The sequence below is a fragment of the Odontomachus brunneus genome, unplaced genomic scaffold, assembly GCF_010583005.1.
Source record: "Odontomachus brunneus isolate Ranch 3 - 2012 unplaced genomic scaffold, Obru_v1 Obru_scaffold_062, whole genome shotgun sequence".
NCBI classification, from domain to species: Eukaryota; Metazoa; Arthropoda; class Insecta; order Hymenoptera; family Formicidae; genus Odontomachus; species Odontomachus brunneus.
In genome coordinates this window covers 23,756-31,376 of record NW_022639512.1, presented here as the reverse complement: position 1 = coordinate 31,376, position 7,621 = coordinate 23,756, and positions in this window count along the sequence as shown.

The following is a 7,621-nucleotide window of genomic DNA, read 5'->3' as shown; positions in this document are numbered from 1 at the left end:
TATATATATATATATATATATATATATATATATATATATATATATATATATATAATATATTTCTATGTTCGGATCCCCCAAAGAATTGTTGTCAGATTAAGGTAGCAATATATCACGAGAACTAACGAAAGAAATCGCAAAAATTTTTTGAATAAAACAGGTTAAAACCAATATTTATTATTCACAGTCAAACGGAGCACTATAACAATCATATCACGTTTTAACCGTATATTTGAAACCTTATATTAATAAAAATCAAGGTGATTAAGATTCGTACTTAAAAGCTGTAATGTTCGCATATAATACGTCCTACCACGAAGCTACTGAAATAACACCTTTAATAGAATTAACACTTGGTCGAGCGCGCGTTTCCTGATTCGCATATTTTCAAATTCCTTAATGACCTTCCATTTTTCACATTGTTTTCTGTTTCCTCTTATATTGCTTTTTGACATAAAGCATCGAATACTATATTCGCAGCATTGTAAATATGTTCCACTATAAGACTATATGCATTTTTACACACTTATATTTTGTTGGATGTCCATAAGGCCACAAAACAAATTTATACAAAAAAAAATTTGTTTCTGTATCCATTTGCGCGATAGATAATCCATTATAATTGTCTAGTATATGCTTGTTTAGCTGTTTTAAATTATAATTTGCTTCCTCAAATTCTTTGGCGTGAAAACTCTAAAAACATCGCTGAAAGCGTTAATAGTGGATTGATTGATAATTTGCTTTTTATATAAATTGCTTAATTGCTTTGATTTGTTATAAACGTGATCTATCTGATTACTATCCTTATAGAAATATCATACAAAGAATCATTGATAATTACTTATTTTCAGTATTAAAAATACTGGATAATAAGTAATTATTAATGATTCTTAATATGATATTTCTATAAGGGTATAATAGCCAGCATTGGATGAATCTAAAGTACCAAAGAGAATCTTCGCGATTTTGCCTACAAAATAAAAAACTCTACATTTGTAACGAAAATTTATTTCTTGAGCGGGGCGCCTTATCATATCATTAATGGTTTTAACCGTCAGATTTTAAACTTATTAATTTTCTTTCTATCCGATGTAATTTTTGCAAACCTGAGCATGTTACATGTTTGATAGTAAAGACTATAACATTAGAATTCGATCTTGTTCGCGAAAAAGTTCAATATTTTTTTCTTTTTCATCCAACGATGCGAGATTAATATAGTTGATAATGTTCCAATGATCCCGAAAAATATACAAATCGCGTTTTTCAAAATAAATCTTTGCCAGCTTTTTTAATGGTGTATTAGTAAATGCTTGAAACGTATCAGCGTTGCTCAATGCTAACAACATCCTGAAACACAAGATGTGCAGCATGTTTCAATCGATTTATATGTCCTCTTCTATTTCTATTAATCCTCTTCTTATCAGTTCTTAAATTATTCTTGATAACGGCAGCTTCTCTAAATCATCTTCCGTCAACAATTTGTTCGCCGTTATCCTCTTCATAATAACATTCATGGAATATCTGTAGATAGACTTCTAGTGGCATGCCTATAAAAAAATGTATAGTAAAAAAATATCGGCCGCAATTGATGAGTCGACATAATATTGATGTTTACCGAGAATAATTGGTATCTTCGAAATCGATTTTATTCTGTCGCTCTTTAGGATAAAGACATTTCTTCTTTACGGTTGAGTGTAAATAACTTTTGACACATTCCTCCTCCATACAGTAAGAATACTCTTACTCTTGTGAAAAAATGCTCGTAAAATATGCCTATATTCCTTTCCGAGGAATCACCAAATTTTTTGTAATATCGTTATTTGATTGTTTCTACCTATCTGTATTTCTTAATTTGTGTCGCTAATTCTTCGAATAACTTCGTAAGGGCCGTCATATTGATCCGCAAATTTCTTGCTACTTGACCTTATTGTGTTCCGTGGAGTTCGTACACAAATTTACCCGGATCCTAAACTAGCGGCTTAAATCGTCTCTCATAATATGCCTTAGAAATTTTCTTTGCTTGTTTTAAATTTTTTCTTGTTTGCTTTCGCAAATGTGTAAGCCTATCAGTTAAATCTAAAAGAAATTCTCAGTGAATAATTCCTTGTCGCGGTTTTACTATAGAAGATAACTGTGGTTTCCGACCGAATACTAATTGGTAAGATGTTAAAACCATTAATGATATGATAAGGCGCCCCGCTCAGGAAATAAATTTCCGTTAAAAATGTAGAGTTTCCGATTTTGTAGGCAAAATCGCGAAGATTCTCTTTGGTACTTTAGATTCATCCAATGCTGGCCATTATAGTGATCAGATAGATCACGTTTATAACAAATCAAAGCAATTAAGCAATTTATATAAAAAGTAAATTATCAATCAATACACTATTAACGCTTTTAGCAATGTTTTTAGAGTTCACGCCAAAGAATTTGAAGAAGCAAATTATAATTTAAAACAGCTAAACAAGCATATACTAGACAATTATAATGGATTATCTATCGCGCAAATGAATATAGAAACAAATTTTTTTTTGTATAAATTTGTTTTGTGGCCTTATGGACATCCAACAAAATATAAGTGTGTAAAAATGCATATAGTCTTATAGTGGAACATATTTACAATGCTGCGAATATAGTATTCGATGCTTTATGTCAAAAAGCAATATAAGAAGAAACATAAAACAATGTGAAAAATGGAAGGTCATCAAGGAATTTGAAAATATTCGAATCAGGAAATACGCGCGCTCGACCAAGTGTTAATTCTATTAAAGGTAGAATTTGCTCCAAATTTTTAAGTTCCTTGGCTCCATTATCATGCACGTGTCCATAGATGGTTATTAATGTGACTATATTATCTTTTTAGATAATTAGTATAAATAATTAGTCCTTGTTCGTCCTTATTTTTGCTTGTAAGAGATGTTAATTTATCATAACATTACAAAGACATATATCCTTAATTCTCTTTTATTGATAAGAGTGCCTCTAAAAATGTCTTGTAAACTTTCTGATTGACTGTAAGCACTTTTAAAGCCATTTTATCAATAACAGAGTGTTCAGAATATTGGTCAATGTATTGATCTGGCTTGCATTTAATGTAGGAAAATTTTTATTCAGACAATACTTGTGGGCGTTTATTGTTGTATATCTCGGAAGATTGAAATATTTTACCTTGCACAGGTGCATAAAAATATTTACACAAGAACTTGCAACAGTATTCTTCCTGAATTGTTGGCACATATATTAAGAGGTATAGCATGAATATTACACTGTGCTGTGTATTGAGAGATGCATATACGATCATAAGTAATTGCCAATATTTTCCAATGGATACACATTTATATTTGTACGATACTATGGAATATCTATTTGTAACTGTTCTGCTTTCTGTCTTTACAATTTATCTCAACAAATACTAAATAATGTAGTTATATAATTGTTTGTTATAATTTCGCATCTAACAATATAACGTGTTACATAACGTATTGTATATATATAATATTTGATTAATATCGTTGAATACTTGTCTATTTGGCCCACCAAAGTGTTTGCTGGGATCTCATGCATCATTTACTATACAATGAGAGAAGTTTGTTGTAGTTACATTAAATTCTCTTATTATGTGACAAACAGTTGATTCAAAGTGCACCGAACATAAAGCTAACTACACTTTACTTTTCGATCACATTTTTTTGTAAATATAATATGAAGTTGTAATTGTTATTACTAATACATATTATAGTTAAATATTTTTAAATATATTATTTGTTATTGGTTAATATATGCCAGAAGACATACATCTTCGTATGTTTCTGTTTCTTTATTACAACTAGTATAAATACAAAAGTAATACAAAAAGTAATCCAGAACGTTTCGATTCCTTTCATATAAAGAATTAGGACTGACGTAGTCACTGATGTCAGTGTAAATACTTTCGCTGAGGAGGGTCCAAGTAAGAGGATGTGAAAACACTTGAAGTTTTATTATTTACTTTAAATGAAGAGAACAGTTCACACGAAAATTTGATTGGAAAATGTTGTTAAAGGCTGCGCTTTGAAACTGTCCGGCAGTGACGATATTCTCTTTACAGAATTTTTACCTCTCGCTACTACAAACAGAATAAAAGAATTTGATATATTATTGACAAATATGAAAGAGGCAGTGACGCAGTTTGTATGTATATGTATATGAACACACACACACACGTTTATATTTTATTAAAATATTAATGCTCCTGTGGTCCCTCGCAACAAATATAATGATTCATGATGTTAAAAACAAAAGTTGCTGAAAATTCGTCTATGTCATTTAAGATAAAATGATATCTGTATGAAATAGCACATACTATACTTCTGCATACTTGTTGAAATACTTCAAAAACTCTCCTCCTCTCCTCCTGACAATCCATTAATAGTCATAAAATTAACATAACAGATTGTCTAATCAGATAAAGTTCACACGTAACATTAATTTTACAGTTATTTATTGATTATTAAGTGGAAAGGACACTTTTTGAAATATTGTATAAGTATGAAAAGAATGATGGAAAGTATAATTTCAAACAGATATTTTTTTTATCCGAAATGGCACATATAGATTTTCAGCGTATTTTTTCTCGCCTCTGATGTCATCTATCATGAAATCTGCTAAGCGATCAGGAACTTTAACTGGATTGTATGAAATATATTATTGTCTTTTGTAGAAAGAGTTTCTTTTGAATATTCGAGGAAATAATCCTAAAGACAATTCAAAAAATTTCCAGATGGGCACTAATTCTGTATGTACTTATCGGACAACACTCCTATATTCGACTGAATATGTTCAAAGAAATGTGCAATATTATGATAAATATGTGAAACGCATTAAAAAACTATATAACAAAATTCTATAATAAATAAGAATTGTTATAAATACATATTCATCTTTTTAAACTTATCATCTATTGCAACAGATACAAATTCCAGAATTAACCCAGACAGCATAATATCTAAAACTGGGACATATGATATCTTTAAGATATCTTTAAAACAACTTGTAGACATCTTATGTCCAGATATCTTAAAGTTGACTTAAAGACGTCTCAAAAACGTCTTGTATCACAGTTTTGGACATGTGTGCTGTCTGGGAACAAATTATTGCAGTAATTATAAATAATTCTAAATCAAATATCTTACATAACAATTTATTATATAAGACATTTAATTTAGATTCATTATTATTTTTAATTAATGCAGAAATCAGTTATTACTTGAATTTGTATTTATTAAAAGATATTAACGACTGCATTTAGTAGAGAAAATTGATCAGTGAACGCCTTTCAACAACTTTGCAACTGTTGTAAAATTTTCGGTTGAACAATTCTAGCAATTACTAATTCTTTTAACATGTTTACTGAGCGGTTGCCAATTTTAGTAGCAAATTAAAAATATGTTCTAAAAAATGGTAACCACTCAGTAAACATATTAATAAACTGCTTGGGTTGTTCAATAGAAACTTTTACAATAGCTGATGAAAGCGGAACGCAAAGTGCTTACTTATCAATTTTCTATGATAAACGTAGTGTCCTACGTAACTTTTCTTTATTTCGACAAAGTGCTCCAGTTTGAAATGCAATAAATACTCTAGGTGGCCATTGAACAATAGATTGATAAGAAGATATCAAAACTCAATCATTGATTATTTTTCCAATGTTGTGAAAAGCATCTTTCTCTTTCTACGAAAAAGGTAGTGAGAACTCGCGCGGGGGTACCTCATTATCGACTTATAAAAGAAAGATATGACTACCTAATTAATTAATTCTTTCATTTACTCACTCTTAGATTTTCAGCCTCATTAACTCTAACTTAAAAGACTTTTAAAACATTTTAATTCTTCAACTTCAAGTGTTCAGCGCGACTTTATTTAGAACAATTATCCATAAATATATAAGCGCTAAAATATTCATTAATTTGCCTATTGTTCATTGTTTAAATTAAAAGGTTTATTATTTTAATAGATTTTTCCTGAGCCATTTATCACTCCTAAGCATCGTTTTCGTATTCCCAAACCTCTTGAGTCCGAAATTTTTCCTGCTGGTTATTGTATAGATTAAAAGGCTTGTTATTTTTTCACATTCTCCGAGTCACTTATCACCTCCTAAATGTCGTATTATCTTTTGTTTTCATATTTTCAAATCTATTGAGTCCGACACTCGATTTTTCAGTCCTCCTCTGTCTGTCGAACAGTACAGATTTCATTCGGATTAATTGAAGTATTTTAAAAGAAAGACTCAAAGCGTAAGTAAAATCACAACTTTAGTTTATTCTTTCCAATTCTCATACACATACACATATTCACACTCATATTCACACAACTAGTCCATCCCAGAGTAAATTAGTTAAATCCATTGACCCAAAAAGAACAAACTTTAACATCAAAATTATTTAAGATGACAGTAGCAAATGTAACAGGTATATTAATATACATTAAATAATTAAGTTTCAATTATACTACAATCAATTAGATTATATTACAGCTATATGACGTTGTACTATTTTACATAACTTATATAACATTTTAGTTAATTATATAATAGTCATACGGCATAACAGTTATATACGATTTATATTACATTTATGTAACATTTATATAACTGGAAAATAACATTTTTATAAGATATATTATATGTTACATATTATATATCTTTCTTATATTTCTGTTATATAACTATGTAACCGAAATTCGATTGAGTAGGAAATAATACTTAACATGTGCGTTACATGTAACATACATGTTATATGTTACATTCTATTATGGTAATGTAACTGTTATATTATTATCTTTGCTGGGTATAAATCTTATAGTTAGTAATGTAGACAGTCATACACAATCTTAAAAATATTATTCAATAGACGTAGCAAAGAGGTCTGAAATAAAATGTCTTTAAGAAATCTGTAAAACATCTTCTGGAAATGTTTGAATGATATCCTTTTTTAGATGTCCTTAAAACATTTTATGATAATATCTTAAAGACGTCTGAAATATGACATTTTTAAGACATCTTTAAGACATTTTTTGGGAAACTTCTTAAAGATATTTGAAATAAGACGTCTTTAGACTTTTAGTAATGTCATAAAGGCGTGTTTTATAAGACGTTTTTTATAGATACGTATTGTGTAAGATATTTCTGAATTTTGATGATTTTCATGAGATTCGGAATTCCAATTTATAGAATAAGAATTCTAATTTATAGAATAAGAATAAAGTTTCAATACAACATAATAGGAAAGAAATAGTCAAATGCAAAACTCTAAAAAGCATTCACTGATATTCATTCTGGAAAGTCAGTAAGTGATATTAGCAAATCAAGTGATATCTCTAAATTAATGCTAATAGTAAAATCGAAAGAACATCGACCAATTGGAAAGAAATTCAGTCGCTGGATGCTTCATCTAAGTCAAGGAGGCTCCTTCCCAGCAAACACAGATATATAACAGTTACATTGCCGTAATGAAACATGCAATATAACATGTATGTAGTAAGTTATACAGATGTTTGTTGTAATTTCCTACTCACACGTGTTACAGTTATATAACGTGATGTGACGTGACGATTTTTGTTATCGTCCGTCACTCGGAAAGTCGTGCGG